This window comes from Procambarus clarkii, chromosome 48 (genome assembly GCF_040958095.1).
Source record: "Procambarus clarkii isolate CNS0578487 chromosome 48, FALCON_Pclarkii_2.0, whole genome shotgun sequence".
NCBI classification, from domain to species: domain Eukaryota; kingdom Metazoa; phylum Arthropoda; class Malacostraca; order Decapoda; family Cambaridae; genus Procambarus; species Procambarus clarkii.
This window is the reverse complement of record NC_091197.1, coordinates 9,300,413-9,318,326: the sequence shown is the minus strand read 5'-3', so window position 1 is coordinate 9,318,326 and position 17,914 is coordinate 9,300,413. Positions and strand designations below refer to the sequence as shown.

Genomic DNA, 17,914 nt, shown 5'->3' with positions numbered 1-17,914 from the left:
GATCTTCAACGAACAGAAAAATATGTTTAGGGTAATAATTAAGTGCATAAATTGTGACCCAGAGAGACTGCAACAGAACCATTGGTTAATAAAATAAGAAGAGACAAGATCGCCGGCAGTTGTCAATCTCCCTCGTGGTTCATCAAATTAAGATACTTGACCCAGCTCAAGATTTCTACGAGTCTAGGACAATTAGATTCCTTGCACAAGGATTCCTCTACGGTTTATCAATGCGTAATTATGACTGTTTTAAGTTATTGATTTGTACAATAATATTAAATAAACACCCCCCACCCCACCCACGTCACCAGGAATGCCAGTCATATTACTGAGTTTAGCCCCATACTCAAATACGTTTGGTAATTTGCGTATGGATATAATTATTAATTTTATTTATTAATTATTCAATGTACTAGGAATTTTCAGATAATTTGATTAATGTCAATCACTTTGATCTATCAAAGTTACCTTAACGAACCAGCGCCCTGCTGCAACGGACAAACAATTATGGAATTCCAAGTGCGGGTTCTCTTCAGATATGGCGGGAGCAACAGACATATCACCTCGAACTAAATACTACTTATTTATGGTGGATTAGGATTCAACAGAGGGGCATCATCTGAAAAAAGCTTTGCCACCAATTATTGGATCCCTCTGTTAATTTCTTAATAATTGAATCATGTTTGATCTAACATTCATATTGAAATCGAATAACTGAGGATCATTACAAGGTTGAGTTCTATTACAAAAGTCTTTTAACTTCTCTGTTTCTCATCTGTTGAAATGAGTTGTCTGGTCCATTGTAATAGACTTCTAGTTTGGTCTACTTGATGGATAATGTACACTGAGATCAATGTATTTAGACTTCTTTATCCACAATGGTGTGGATTGTGTGGATATATATATATATATATATATATATATATATATATATATATATATATATATATATATATATATATATATATATATATATATATATTATATATATATATATATATTCACTACTGTATATTGAGTGATTATGTACCCATGTCACGCCTCGCGTCGCCTCACTATTGCACTGAACTATAAGTTACCAATTTTCCACACGGCGCAGTTTTCGTGCACTTTCAGACCTTTATGTCTGTTGTGTGACACGTTACACTTCACTATTCACTCTTCACTATAGTTCAAGTATTCCGAGATACACATATATATGTATAGTGTACAGTGATACCTTAATTGGGATGGTGGTGGTGACAATATGGATGGTGGTGGCAGAAGTAGGAATAGCAGTACTTGTGGTGGAAGTAGGAATGGTGGTAGTAGAGACAGGGGCAGTAGTGATAGTATGAACAGTATAGTGGTGGTAGTAGGGATGATGGTGGTGGTGGTAGAAGGAATAATAGTGGTGGTAGTAGGGGGGATAGTTGTAGTAGTGGTAGAGGGGATGGCGTCAGTTAGCGTAGAAACAACAGGAGGACCCATTCGTCAGTCAAACATCATTGTAAATTTTAAGGTCCACATCTCAAGACGAATCAAATAATAAATTGTCGAATTCAAAACGCCACAAAACATCTTTGCACTAACCAGCGAATCTACCAATGCTGAACGGGAAACAACCAATCAGTCAGTCAGTCATTCAGTGCCTGTGCTGGCCGGCTGAGGCAGGCAGCCTCCCACAGTAGCCTCAGTAACCACACTACTGGACCTGGGACGTCCAGTACCTCTCACGACAGCCGGCACGACCCAAGGACATTGGACAACCCAAGGGCAAAGTGGCTTGGGAGGGACGCTGACGTGGACCCAGGGAGTGGGTCCGCCTCCCAGTACTTTGATGCCTATACAAGGGCCTCTAGGGGCCCCCCGCTCGCCCACACACACACACAGCCCGCCACCCGCCCCAACAAACTGGAAAAACAGCTTCCATTCCGGGACATGGGGATGATCACGCTCAATGTCGCATCTCGCCGCGCCCGCAAATACCGTCACCTACCTCTCCTGGCCCTCAGGCGGACCTTGACACGCCTCCTGGTGAGTTTTGTCAACTTTTATTCAACCCGGTGAGGCATTAACAATTGAATCTTGATAATTAACGAGTAACAAATGGTCCGCGAGGGATCGAAACGTCGTTCGCTTCTTCATTTTTCTGCTGTGTGGTTTCGTCACCTGTAGAAGACTGTTTATAGGAAAGATAACATTTAATTGGTTAGTTTCGATGTTTGTAAATTGTTATAATCTTTGCCGGTTTTGTGTAAACAAAATCTAACAAAGAGTTAAAAAAAGACGCATAAGATCGTAAGTTGATGCGTAAATGCTTTGCGATTTCTTCCAACGACTTGGGTTGGACGGTAGAGAGACGGTCTCGCTTCATGCAGGTCGGCGTTCAATCCCTGACTGTCCAAGTGGTTGGGCACCATTCCTTTCCCCCCCCCCCATCCCATCCCAAATCCTTATCCTGACTCCATTCCCAGTGCTATATAGTCATAATGGCTTGGCGCTTTCTCCCAGATAGTTCAATTCAATTCCTTATCTAGGACAGAGGACCGCCTACAGAAATATTATGACCAATGAACAGAAATCAACCATCTTCCACGCCTTCCCCTGCCCAACCAGCTAAGCTGCTCATGTTTACACCCGAACACCCAACCAAAAAAAAACTGTTCAGCTGCAAAGGTTTACACACACTCATCACAGTGTGATAGGCAGTGATGTGGTGGAGTCAGGCTCCATACACAGTTTCAAATGAAGGTATGGTAGAACCCAATAGACTCAGAACCTGTGCTCCAGTTGATTGACAGTTGATATGCGGGACCAAAGAGCCGAAGCTCAACCCCCGCAAGCACAATTAGGTGAGTACACAAACAACTAACCATAAGATAGGGGAAATAAGACTGTCTTTCTGAATGGGTTGTAAATGATATCAACTGCGCACGAGCCAAATCGGTTTAATATTCTGGCAAAAGTCAGCCTTACTGTGGCCTAGGATTCTATATCAACTCTTTAATTAGTTGTCCCGTCCTTCAAACAGCCAGCGTGCCGGAGGACTTAACCTGCCTTACTCTCTTTTACATAGGTGAGTGTGTGTGTGACGCTAAGAGGACTTCCCACTCCTGTTAGCGTGCTGAGAGCTCTATCTTCCCATAACTCGTGCCAAGCTTTACCCACTAGTTTTCCCTAGAACACGACCCGCCAATCGGATAACAACCAGGTACCCAATTATTGCTGGGTGACCAGAGGCGAGCAGTTAAGGACTGACGCCCAAGACTCGAACCCGGACATATTTTGCTCGCTGGGGCGAGTGTGTCCACTAGGGAATGTTGAACGCAGTTTCCACGAGAGGGACTACTTTATTTGGCTTTAGGCTAATTAAATATTTAAATAGGCAGTTTAGGCTAGTTAAATATTTTCTTAAACAATTATGTACATTTTATTTTCAAGATTCCATCCCTAGCCTCTCGTTGTTATGTTGCTAAACTTTTCGAGTTACGTTCTTGGCGGATTTTATACGTATCGAACATGTCTCCTCCACTAACTTTTTTTTCCACAGAAGTTATGAAGCATTTACTTACCCGCTTACGAGAGTGAATACTTACGAGACCTGTACATCTTTCTTGATCATGGCAGCTTAATGTTTATTAAATAAACATTTTACAGTCTTGAGAGCTTCACAACCAAAGGTTATTAATTATTTATACACACAACCTAGTAGCGCTCCGGAACTCATAAATAGTTTAATAAATACAGACTAGTCAAGTATGTTTATTGAGATAAGCAAGAAATACATCTCAAAGGGATAAAGTAGCTTAGACTATTTCTACCCACCTTCCCCAGAAACAGTTGTTTTTTTGTATATTAAAGTTTGGTCTACGTTTTTGGCATTAAGGAAAGGGACTACATTTTGCATTTTGGATATAATATTTCTAGGGCTTGCGTTTCTGCCTTGCGGTAATACACTACCTCGCTTGAGTTTTAAAAATAATGCGACATCACAGCACGTGAGAGAGAGAGAGAGAGAGAGAGAGAGAGAGAGAGAGAGAGAGAGAGAGAGAGAGAGAGAGAGAGAGAGAGAGAGAGAGAGAGACAGAGAGAGAGACAGAGAGAGAGACAGAGAGAGAGACAGAGAGAGACAGAGAGAGAGACAGAGAGAGAGAGAGAGAGAGAGAGAGAGAGAGAGAGAGAGAGAGAGAGAGAGAGAGAGAGAGAGAGAGAGAGAGAGAGAGAGAGAGAGAGAGAGAGACAGACAGAGAGAGACAGAGAGAGAAAGAGAGAGACAGACAGACAGAGAGAGACAGAGAGAGAGAGAGAGAGAGAGAGAGAGAGAGAGAGAGAGAGAGAGAGAGAGAAAGAGAGAGAGAGACAGAGAGAGAGAGAGAGAGAGAGAGAAAGAGAGAGACAGACAGAGACAGAGAGAGAAAGAGAGAGACAGACAGACAGAGAGAGACAGAGAGAGAGAGAGAGAGAGAGAGAAAGAGAGAGACAGAGAGAGAGAGAGAGAGAGAGAGAGAGAGAGAGAGAGAGAGAGAGAGAGAGAGAGAGAGAGAGAGAGAGAGAGAGAGAGAGAGAGAGAGAGAGAAAGAGAGAGACAGACAGACAGAGACAGACAGAGAGAGAGAGAGAGAGAGAGAGAGAGACAGAGAGAGAGAGAGAGAGAGAGAGAGAGAGAGAGAGAGAGAGAGAGAGAGAGAGAGAGAGAGAGAGAGAGAGAGAGAGCCATGGACGAGGAGCAGCTGGTGTTGTCAGGACGAAGAGAACTACTTACGTATACAGCAAGTGACTTGGCAGGAGAGGACGAGACGAAGATGCTGTCGAGTAAAAGGGTGGAAATTTCCTGGGATCCTGAATTTCCATTTATGATGGATGTGCGGATCAGTCTCGCTTGCTCCTTGTCGCTTTCTGTGTCTGCCTGGGCTGGGCTGCCCTCACCTGCGTGTGCTTTGTGTGGTCGAGCCTTTCTCAAGTCGACAATCGACTTGAGAATGGTCCAGGACGGACCGACACGTCGTCGTCGTCCCTTCACCTTCTTGTGTGTGGTCTGGTCAATATGGTCTAACGTTAGCTTGTTAGGGCCTCTACGGTCATCAGTAGTTCAGTCCAATTACTGATTTTACTTTTTTTCCAAAATTATATTTACATTTAATATTTATTCTTTCCAATTTTCCTCAGTAACTACCTCAACTAATTCGGTCTGATTATTTAAGACTGTTGGAGTGAAATGTTATATCTGGTGTCTCTATTGTTCATTTGTCTCTTCAGTTACCAATTATGTTCACTTGTCATACTGTTCCTCAGTTGAACATTTCGTCTCTGTTTTTTTTTCCTTGGAAACTCGTACGTCGTTATCATGTCTACTCTGTAATTGCTTTTGTTTCTCTCCAGTGATGTAAGGTCCAGTTCGCTCAGTCTATCTTCGTAGGTCTGTCCCCCTAAGCTCAGAATAGAGTCTTGCTGCATACTTTTAAACATTTTCTTGTTTTCCTTTGTTTGAGGCAAGTGTTTCCTGCTGCAGCAGCTCGTACAGGAATGGATCACGTATAGGATATATATGAGATCCATTCCATTGGACATATATGATATATGATATATGACATATAGGATGCATATAACTCTGAAAAAGGATCAAGTTCCTGAAGTCTGTCCGCGTGTTTGCCAGTTTGGTACATTCCCCCGACGTTCCTCGGCGTTATTATAACGACGACGACATAATAAGAAATATTGCCGGAACAACCGTGGACATTTTCAAGAGGAAACTAGATTTATTCCTCTAAGGAGTGCCGGACCAACCGGGCTGTGGTGGGTATGTGGGCCTGCGGGCCTCTCCAAGCAACAGCCTGGTGGACCAAACTCTCACAAGTCAAGCCTGGCCTCGGGCCGGGCTTGGGGAGTAGAAGAACTCCCAGAACCCCATCAACCAGGTATCAACCAGGTATAATACGGCATAATAACGACGTACGTTATTATGTTGACGTGTGGCTCTTGTATTATATTTAGAGTTTTGTTAACGCCCCCAAAAAATCTTTTCTTGAAGTGGAAACATTCCTTCCCTTAACCTTGTAATGTACATGGTGCTTTCTCTCTACAATTCCAATCCTCATATCTTTGCATTTGTCAGGGTTAAAGTCCAGTAACCACCTCTATAGAACTTTCAAGTTCATCTTGTAATATATTGCTGTCTTTCTCAGTTCTGATCATAACTTAGCATAGACAACAGAACTGGCTACAACTAAGCTTACGACCAATCTTATAGGTCGTTTAAGTATATTTAGAGTCGATAGTCGGAATATGAGTCAGATGGACTCTAGTACCGACTATTGAAGATCTCCACACACATTACTTCTCTCTTTTCTAATGTATCTATTCGTAATGTGAGGCTTTGCTTCCTCCTTGATAGGTACTCCTTCTTCCAACTAAGTACTCTACCTCACACATTGACCTGCCAGCTTAACAAGGATGCTTAGAAGTACCACAAAATGTTTCGTGTAAGTGTGATTTTACCTCACATGGGGCAAGAGGCCGGTTGGCTAATTTGGGCCAGTAGACGTGCTTTACAAAGGCATATACCGACGTGCTCCATCTTATAACATGATTTTGTACTGGGCATGCGAGAGGACTGTATACGTAGCCTGCCTAGCTAATTACTGCTTTTGCATTGTTAGTCGTCTTCAAAGCGAAGTTGTTGTCTTGGTCATATATTGAGTTCGTTGGGGCCGACAGTCCCCAAGTGGGCATGTGAATGCATAGACGACATTTATCTCTTTGAAGGGGGTTTTGTTTGATGTCAGGGAGAGCTCTTAATGAACATGTTGGCAGTCTTGTTGCTCTTACAGTATATCATTAGTTCAATCTTCTGGTTGGCATCAGTTTAGGGGTCACATTTCTATCAATGTGACCCCTACTATGGCCTTTAATAGCACTGTAAACTCTCTTGACATCAACATGTAGATTTCAAGACGCCTACCAAATGCACAAGCTCAAAGCCCTATTATGGTACATATAGTATCTACACATAGAGACTATATGTTCTATATAGTCTATATGATATATGGATATATATGACTATATCTCACCAGAGATAGCCTGACAAGCAACACCAAAAAAATCGACAGATGCAGCGACAACAGACTCGACATCAGCGAGGCACTATACATTAGGCCAAGCCCTGTATCAGACGCCAACAAGCATCATAATACACTCTGACATCTTCCAGCAAGCGACGAGACATACAACATAACTACCTTAGCCCTCATGCAAACAGGAGAGTGACAAGATACAATGGACTTGGACCATTGGACTTGGACCATCCGTGAGGTGCTACCATCCACCTCACCCCCTTCGCCTCATCACCTTCACCTCATCCTTGGATATATATCATGCAGCAAGAAACTTGGTATAATCACCCCGCTCCTGTGCCAGGTAAGTCCACAATGGGCTCACCATAGCCCGTGCTACTTGGAACTTTTTGTTCCAAGTAGCGAATTTTAAACAACAACTTGGTAATCATTCAAACTCTGCCTTGGAGAATGTTGACAAGAGTTAACGAAACGCATCTCTTAGCGTCAGGCCAAGTAAAACAGTACCAATTAACTTTGGATAGTTATTTTTTTCACGTGAAGAAAAATGTAAGGAAAATAGTGAAGATTCGCCCTTGCATGATTTATCTCACCATTTCGATCATACTTACCGAGAAGGTCAGATCACCCATTCGGCACCGGTCCACACCCCTCCCCCCCCTCTAAGGCCTTCACCAAGTATTAGGCCTTTAAACACACCCCTCAGGACCAAGTAGGCCTACTATATTTACCCGAAGAGATTAACGCAATGCCTAACCAACTTTTCTCTATCAACACAAAAATTCTAATCGTTAGGAAATATGCGGGGAAAAGTTTAATGTAGTTATCTTTCTCGCAGGAAAACAAAAAAATGTATAAGTAGGCCATTTATAACCAGAATAAGTTAATTATTTCCAGAGTAATGCCTTAAAACCCTAATGAGTTGGACCGTAAACAAAGAACCCAGACACCGAGGCTGTAGTCTGAGAAAATACGCCAGATCTTTCCTTGTTTTCTGAGCAGCCTCGCTCAGGGGGGAGGATATACGCCAGAACCATCTTGGCTACACTGGGAGCCTCGCTCAGGGGGGAGGATATACGCCAGAACCATCTTGGCTACACTGGGAGCCTCGCTCAGGGGGGGAGGATATACGCCAGAACCCTCTTGGCTACACTGGGAGCCTCGCTCAGGCGGGAGGATATACGCCAGAACCATCTTGGCTACACTGGGAGCCTCGCTCAGGGGGGAGGATATACGCCAGAACCCTCTTGGCTACACTGGGAGCCTCACTCAGGGGGGGGGATATACGCCAGAACACTCTTGGCTACACTGGAAGCCTCACTCAGGGGAGAGAATATACGCCACAACCCTCTTGGCTACACTGGGAGCCTCACTCAGGGGGGGGGGAGGATATACGCCAGAACCCTCTTGGCTACACTGGGAGCCTCACTCAGGGGGGGGGGGATATACGCCAGAACTCTCTTGGCTACACTGAGGAGCCTCACTCAGGGGGGGGGATATACGCCAGAACTCTCTTGGCTACACTGAGGAGCCTCACTCAGGGGGGAGGATATACGGCAGAACCATCCTGGCTACACTGAGGAGCCTCGCTCAGGGGGGAGGATATACGCCAGAACCATCTTGGCTACACTGGGAGCCTCACTCAGGGTGTGGACCCCATACCAGAATGGGTATGGGGTCCACTACCGTCCCCAGGATGGGTATGGGTTGCCCTACCCTCCATAGAATGGGTATAGAGTCCACTAGCTCGCCGGATGAGTATAACAAGGTGCATAAAATATGAACTCAACTAATTCTTGACTTGAATCATGTTAGAACTCTACGCCGTGGGTGCTGTAATTGCATATTTGAAAGCAGTTTTCGTGAACAATGCAAACGATATGTTATCTTCAAATGGCAAAGTGCGGCCATTAAATAATACGAAGCATATGCATGGTATGCCAGGTAGAAAAGACACGATAGCGGAAGACTGAAGGCTGTCTATAATGACAGGATCTCAAACCCACATATATGAAAGGACATTACACAGCTATGTAGGGGGTATAAATAAACCCAAAATATATAGTTTAGACACATTTCTCGGAGGATGACATGGCCAGGCGTCATGTCAATGTCAAAGTGTGACAAATATGTTAAGATAACTATTGTTATGCGAGTGATGTGAGTTGAGAGAATAGTTGAACAGACGTCTGTTCACATGCAGGCTCTGGAACAAGCATTTATACGAGGACTGGCAGAAAGAGCAACTTTTTTTCACAACACTGTTGGAACGAAAACAGTGGAGACATGATCACAACATACAAAATACTTGGACGGTAAACTGAGCCCCAGAACGAAACAAAGAAATATAATAAAGAATTTACATATGGTTGGAAAAGTTGGTGTGCAACTCACTGTAAGAGAAACAAGTGGATGAGACTCCTTACCCAAAGATCATATAATAGTGGAAGGAAGTTCTATACTCAGGCCTGTATGCCTGTACGCTTAAACCCATTGGATCTGAAGGGAATCACACACGATTAAAAAATTAGGAGGGACCAGGAACTAAGGCTTAATCATTACAAAATACAAAATATATTTTTGCAATATAATTTGCAAAAATATATGCAAATTATATTGCACACATACACACACATATATATTCTGTGACAGAGGTATACACACACGCACACACACACACACACACACACACACACACACATATACACACACACACACGTAAACCCACGAAAACCCCCCTATAAACACATGCTCTCATACACAGACAAATATATAGACACACCGTTTAAAATTAGATCCTCACGCATTAATACGTAAACGTACACACAACACACACACACACACACAAACACACACACACACACACACACACACACACACACACACACACACACACACACACACACACACATACACACACACACACACACACACACACACACATACACACACACACACACACACACACACACACACATACACACACACACAAACACACACACACACACACACTCACACACACACACACACATACACACACACATACAACATTTCTTTACAGAGTGTATACACAGCGCCTGTACTATTTCCAACTAAAATTGAGACATATTATCCTTTGACCTATAAGCTCTACTGGCGGCAGGAGCCTTTGTAAGCAGCGAGGGATTCCTAACCCCTCACTCCCGACTCACCTACGCAAGGCATGAGTACGATGAATGAGAGGTGAGTCCAGGAGGGGGGGGGGGGGGAGGAGGAGGATGAATCAGCCCTTCAGTTACACGCAGGAATCATACCATTGCCCGCGCAAATGGACGCCGGAATTCCCTCACTTGTTCATTAGTGGATTTATTTACGACTGGGAATTACTAAGAAGTTCTTTTATCGTTCTCTGCCGGAGTTGATATATGATTCCGACCCCACCTGTTTAAACAGCCCAAGAATTACGACGGACACGCCAACGCGGGTTTTTGGGGTTTATGATTAGTGAGGAGTAATTTTTTGGGTCGTGATTGCTGTTGTTTCAAATGGATTCTTAATCTTCGTAAGGAAGTACTAGGCTGCTCTGTGTTACATCTTGTCGCTTGGCTAGTTCTGGGGAGGTAATAGGGGTAATTATGGAAGGAAAGGGCAGAGATATTGTGACTATGTAGCACTTGAAAGCGTATACAAGGACAAGGAGATGACATATGAGGAACGGTGCCCAACCACTTGGATTGTCGGGGATCGAACGCCGACCAGTTCAAGGGAAAGAGCTGAGATAAATACAGCCATTATACACCAGAAACAGTCGATTCGTATACGTTCATATTCTGTCAACTTGGCTTCACAGATATATATTCACTGAGAAAGATATATTATTTACTGACATGTATCAAATGCAAACATTTGATTGACAGTTGAGAGGCGGGACCAAAGAGCCAAAGCTCAACGCCTGCAAGCACAACTAGGCAAGTACAAGTCTGCATGACGTTTTGTGCTGGTCATAAACTTAGGTTTCAGATCTCAACAAACCCTAGTTTTTAATACTGGTGCTTTCAGGCCGTTGGGAGTCAGTAATTTCTCAGTTATCAGACCTGAGTGTTTGGAACAATGAATTAGACCTCAGTATCCCCTTCCCAGCTGTCAAAATCTCTAACTCTCTCTCTCTCTCTCTTTTAACACATTTAGGTACATCTGCATTTGTGCAGCTGCCCCAGACTATATGAAGGAGAGTACAGTGTGTCAAAAAGCTAGCTACGTGGGGCTAAAATCCCTATCACTCGGTCATAATGTTTCACAGTAAAACACAGTTGATTCCAATATGGAACACAGTAAGACAATGCTACACACACGTATCTGGTGCAGTATTGAGCTGGTTTTTCTCTTCCATTTTTTACTGAGTTAATGTTGAAATTCGCAATTCACACAAATAAGTATTACTAAATGGTAATGGATTTTCTGAAATAAAATAAATATATAGGTTGGTCAAGTGTTTGATATTCACTATTTAAGTAGAAATATGCACCATTTCCTTCTTCCTGCCCAACCACTTGGGCTGGACGGTAGAGCGACGGTCTCGCGTCATGTAGGTCGGCGTTCAATCCCAACCCGTCTAACTGGTTGGGCACCATTCCTTCCCCTCGTCCCATCCCAAATCCTTATCCTGACCCCAGTGCTATATAGCCGTAATAGTCTGGCATTTATCCCTAATATTTCCCTCCCTCCGTTCTTTCGACAGCAAATTTGTGCCGGATTTATTTCACACTCGGTAATTCGACCTTTATTTACTTGATATTGAGGAAACAAAACATTATTTGGTGGCAGCGAAACTAATGGGAAAAATCCGTCCAGAGACGAGCCTGGCTCCCTTACCCACAATGTTTGCTACAAACTTCCACCCAAACCACTTTTAATGCCTTTATTAAGTTACTGAACGCTCAGTGAGTTAGACCAAAACACAGCCCCCCCCCCTCCCTGGCTCCCACCCGGCCACCATGTTCTTATATTACCCCCCCCCCCTCCCCCCCCCACAAGGATTTTGGTATATTATATATATATTTTATATATATAATTATTTCAAGATTGGTGATAGGGGAATTTACCTTTGGGAAACAACTGAAATTCAAAGGGTCTACTGGTTCAACAAATGGGTTCTGCCGCACGACTGGTTTTATCCCCAGTCCTTATATATACATCCTCAGTTACTGTCCCCCGCCCACCGTCCACCCACCGTCCACCCACCGTCCACCCACCGTCAACTAACCGTCCACCCGCAACCATTTAGGACGGCGAGCAAAACACTTCAGTGTGTGTGTGTTGTGTGTGTGTGTGTGTGTGTGTGTGTGTGTGTGTGTTGTTTGAGTGGGCTGCGTCGTGGCCGTGGGAAGTGTGACACGTGTCTCTTCACGCTTCACTGCCGTCACTTCACTTCACTTCATTTCTATAAGCGGAGTAGTATGAGAGACAGACAGAGACAGACACACACATATAGTCAAAGGAACAGAGAGACATACACAGAGAGGGCAAAGAGAGACAGACGATACAGACAGTTACAGATAGACGAAGAAAGACATACAAACACAGACACGCAGAGAGAGATAAACAGTCAGAGTGACAGAGAGACCGAGACAGTGGGACACTGATACAAGAGAGACGTAGGGACCTGGGCATTGCCGGATATCAATATATATATATATATATATATATATATATATATATATATATATATATATATATATATATATATATATATATATATATATATATATATATACCACAAGTTCTTCTCTGAGTACTCTTTATTTTCTTCACCAAGGCAATGGGTCCCTACACTTGCACAAGAGGTGGTACCCTTTTTAAATATTATATATGTGTATATATATATATATATATATATATATATATATATATATATATATATATTATATATATATAATTATACTATATATATACATTTGTAAAACATATTTCCCATTATTATCATAGTAGAAGAGACCATAATTGATCTATAATTTTAATTATTTGATTATTTATTCATTTACTTACAAATTAGAAAAATACACATTTAATACAAAGTTACCTGTAGCTTTGTCAATTTACTTAACTAGTTTTACTATTATTATTGTTATTATTATTATTATTGCTTTCATGATTTTTACAATATAATCACCTCTAACCAGAGGTAATCTCCAGCAGCTGTTGGGCGAAAACATTTTCCCATTTAATCTTCATTTTCCTAAACTTTTCTTGCTCGTTAAGCATCTCTAAATTTCCTGGTTACGCCCATGTGTGCCTTGCTAATTCGCCTTTATGAGCTTACCCATTCTGATAACCAGTCAAGGCCCGTTGTTCTATCCTAATTGTTCAGCCAATATGTTCTACTCCTATGTACTGTACTACTCCAATATGTTCTACTAGGCCTGGTCGAGGACCGGGCCGCGGGGACACTAAAAAGCCCCGAAATCATCTCAAGATAACCTCATTTCAAGATACTCACCGTTCTGTGAGCTGTTTGATCCTTGAATGCTGCTGATTCGGGGGGGAAGGTGATTGGACCAGTCCAAGGTCCTCCTAAAGGTTTTCCCAACGTCAAGAAATCGTGTCAGTTTAAAGTAGTCTCTGCTAACTTACCAGAGGACCCAAAACAGAAAACGGGACAGAACGTCACTTTTGCCAGCCGCTTCTATTTTTTCTTGTACGACCGTTTTTTGGTCGGATGTAACGCCTACGAGCGAAAAGCGACGGTCTTTGTAGGAGGACAAAGTTGCTTGGACACTCAGCTTTACATGCTTGAGAATATGTGGTGAGATGCCACACTTCTTTTACACCGAATATCAAACTTTCATTCACAATAATCTATTACCAAACATATTGTATTTTTTTTTAATTAAGAAATAGTGTTATCTCTTAATAGAAGGCTTAGTATAATCTGTTGGCAGTTAGGCATATTGCAATCTATTAGAATTATGGCATATTGTAATCTATTTACAGATGGGCGAATGGTAATCTATTGAAAAAAGGGCTTATTTTTAATTTATTCGCAATAAAGTTTGTTATGCTATATTCGCGGTTATAATATTATAATACTACCAATATTATAATCTATTGGTAGTAGAGCATATTGTAATCTATTAGCGGAAGGGCATATAGTAACCAATTGGCAGTATATTGGTTGTAATTGAATGGTAATAAGGAAAATTGTAATCTATTAATAGTAAGCCATATTACAGTCTATGTGGGTCTTGTTTAATTAATTCCTCTACCACTCTCACCCATATTACTGTTCAATCAGTTCTTGCAACCTGGTAAACTATTTCTCCCTTATTAGATTAACCACTTGGGGTGGATGGTAGAGCGACGGTCTCGCTTCATGCAGGTCGGCGTTCAATCCCCGACTGTCTACAAGTGGTTGGGTACCATTGCCTTCTCCCTCCCCCCACCAAATTCTTATCCTGATACCTTCTAAGTACTATCTTCAGGTTATCTTGAGATAATTTCGGGGCTTTTTAGTGTCCCCGCGGCCCGGTCCTCGACCAGGCCTCCACCCCCCAGGAAGCAGCCCGTGAAAGCTGACTAACACCCAGGTACCTATTTTACTGCTAGGTAACAGGGGCATAGGGTGAAAGAAACTCTGCCCAATGTTTCTCGCCGGCGCCTGGGATTGAACCCAGGACCACAGGATCACAAGTCCAGCGTGCTGTCCGCTCGGCCGACTGGCTCCGCACTATATAGTCATAATGGCTTGGCGCTTTCTCCTTGTTAATTCCATCCCTCCCTTTAATGTTAAATGGCGGCCCAATAGGCTCAACAACAACCTCTTGTTAATGTTAATGTTTGGGACGGTTAATTGGTCTCCATTTTAATGCTAAGATTACAAAGTCTCCAAGACTCCAATCGTCCAAAGACGATTCCAAGCACGTGTTTAAGATTACAATTTGTGCTCAGGATTGTAAGATGTGCTCAAGATCTAACATGTGCTCAAGATCTAACATGTGCTCAAGATCTAACATGTGCTCAAGATCTAACATGTGCTCAAGATCTAACATGTGCTCAAGATCTAACATGTGCTCAAGATTCCTTGATAATGCACTCGGGTGAGTGAGAAAGACTTGGTGTAGTTCAAATCCTAACATAAAACACACACACACATACATAAGTCTGTCTTTCTTGTATCCTATTTTTATTATGTCTGTGATAAGACACTATACCATTACTTATAATAGTTATTTATTCGTAAATGTAGAGACGCCATCTGACAGTCTCTCAACTGTATTCGTATATTCTAACTTTACTAATACCACGTGACGTTCTGTTGATGTCTACGACGATGTATTCCAAATGTTATGTGGATTTCATAGAAAAGTAAAGAAAATGTTTGTCACATAATATAAAATATATAATGGAAAACGCGTTTTATGAAGTTAACATTCCGGAAGAGAGTCCTCATCTTGACAGGGGAATATTATATATGTATATATATATATATATATATATATATATATATATATATATATATATATATATATATATATATATATATATATATATATATATATATGTCGTACCTAGTAGCCAGAACTCACTTCTCAGCCTACTATTCAAGGCCCGATTTGCCTAATAAGCCAAGTTTTCCTGAATTAATATATTTACTATAATTTTTTTCTTATGAAATGATAAAGCAACCCTTTTCTCTATGTATGAGGTCAATTTTTTTTTATTGGAGTTAAAATTAACGTAGATATATGACCGAACCTAACCAACCCTACCTAACCTAACCTAACCTATATTTATAGGTAAGGTTAGGTTAGGTAGCCAAAAAAAGCTAGGTTAGGTTAGGTTAGGTAGGTTAGGTAGACGAAAAAACATTAATTCATGAATACTTGGCTTATTATTCAAATCGGGCCTTGATTTGTAGGCTGAGAAGTGCGTTCTGGCTATTAGGTACGACATATATATATATATATATATATATATATATATATATATATATATATATATATTATAACAATTCCTTTGTTACCTCAGGAGGATACATAATGCCCTTACGTTGTACTAAGAGACAGAAGCTCTGTGATAAAAGTTGAAATAACCAAAACAGAATATGATAAATTCGACGCTTGTGCAAGCTGAGCATAATAGAATGGTTCGTGGTCTTGACAGATCAAAGTAAATATACATTTCCTTCATATATCACGTTATGGTTGGAATGAGCCAGGATTTATCTGGGCCTGAGTCTCTCCTGCTGTCTTCTCTCCCACCCCGAGCACCACGGGAGATATGTTTACGCTGGGAGAAGCTTTGTCTTGTGATTATATAGACGAGAGCTGAGGTCTGACGGAGATGTGGGAATTTATTGGCGCCAGTCCAGCCAACATTTGTTTCCACAAGGCAATTTATCTTACTCGGTTTGTCCTTGTATGATGCACGCACGCACACATACTCACACATACATACACACACGCGCGCGCGCAAGCACGCACGCACTCAGCAAGGAACACATCAGTAAAAGTATCAGCAGACAGCAGTAAAGATAACAGCAAGAGGAAACAAAACATAGCAGGAAGCTTTGCTCTTCAAGAAAAGCGTTCTGCAAGTTGCCCTGACCCAGCCTCCACCAGCATCCAAAACACAGTCATCCCTCCCCTCTCCCTCGCCTCTCCCACTCCTCTCCCTCTCCTTTCCCTCTCCCTAACAACCTCCTCTCTCTCCCTCCCCCCCCCCCCCTCGTACTCCCTCCTCCTAGACAGGACAAACACACGAGCTGCATAAAAAGACTTTGATTGACTTTCAAAACTGAAGTAGCGATCGACCTGGAGAGTCAAACCTCTCGATGGGAACACAAAAATATGAGGAAAAGTGGGTCACCAGAGCACGTTTCGGCCCTCGTCGTCAGCTCCGTCGTGCTGAAAGTCTCCCGAGTCATCCTTCAACGGTGAATGAAAACAGAATACTTCATGAAATCAGAGAACGAATCATTCTGACCGAAGAGGACACATTCTTTATCTGTTGAACAGAGAAGCAGAATATTCACGAAATTTGTGGTCCACTTTTTATAGTATCTTTATTTACAGATTTGGGCATTGTTATTGTCCTGAGAATTATAAGTTGCGGGGAAAAGGACAAGTTGAAGCGTTAGTTAAGTTGTTACCTGTAGGAATATGTCGTCTACATATCTACAGTAGGCTTTATGTAGACCCATCTCGACAAGGCCTTTCTGTCTGACAGTGTCCATTCTTGTATGAGTGTAAATAAATCATTGCTACAATTTGGAGGCAATGATTTATTCATGGAAGGAAGGCTACGATTGAGGCTTTTTTTGGATCAAAGTTTCCCAATTCATTTAATAACAATGAATTATCCTCATTTATAAATACAAAATTAAATATCTACAAAACATTCCTCTGGTGTTGAGGCCAAAGAGGCCTTTAGAGATGTCCTCACCTAGTTGTGCTTGTGGGGGTTGAGCTCTGGCTCTTTGGTATATTGCCCTTTGTATAGGGCAAGCTGAGCTGAGCCTTCTCCAAAAGTTATAGGGACAGAAGTTCAGGGATTTACAGGCTTCTGCGGGCCGAGTATTTTTACCTCTGCGCTCAGCGTGTGGGATCACGGACAGGCCCCAAAGGTATTTCTCGGATCTTACCAGCAAGATTACGGAGAGATCCAAACTCTAACTCCTGTGTAAATTGTGCCAAAGGAAAGCTGTAAATTTGTATTTTCTTATTTGAAAAACCGTAGACTTCCATCTCCAATGCAGAAGAAAGTACATCCCCACAATACTTTTGACAATACAACTTTGTAATTAGATTATTATGCTGAATAGCATAGTTAGTAACCTAAGCCCCTCGTTGAGTTCATCTCGTCTGCCAGCAAAGTAATTTCACATG

At 42.1% G+C, this 17,914-nt stretch overlaps 1 protein-coding gene across 4 annotated transcripts in view; it reads right to left on the bottom strand.

Annotated features, from left to right (window-relative positions):
• Window positions 1-17,914, bottom strand: part of LOC123764755 (very long chain fatty acid elongase AAEL008004) — a 103,165-nt gene that overhangs the window by 6,688 nt on the left and 78,563 nt on the right. Inside the window, exon 1 of one of the 4 annotated variants that reach the window (XM_045752854.2) lies at window positions 1,573-1,891. The exons of 2 other annotated variants lie outside the window; for them this stretch is intronic. The gene's annotated coding sequence lies outside the window, so the exon portion shown is untranslated. Of the gene's footprint in view, window positions 1-1,572; window positions 1,892-17,914 lie in introns of those variants that run through there. One more of the 4 variants, XM_045752853.2, reaches the window with a different exon arrangement.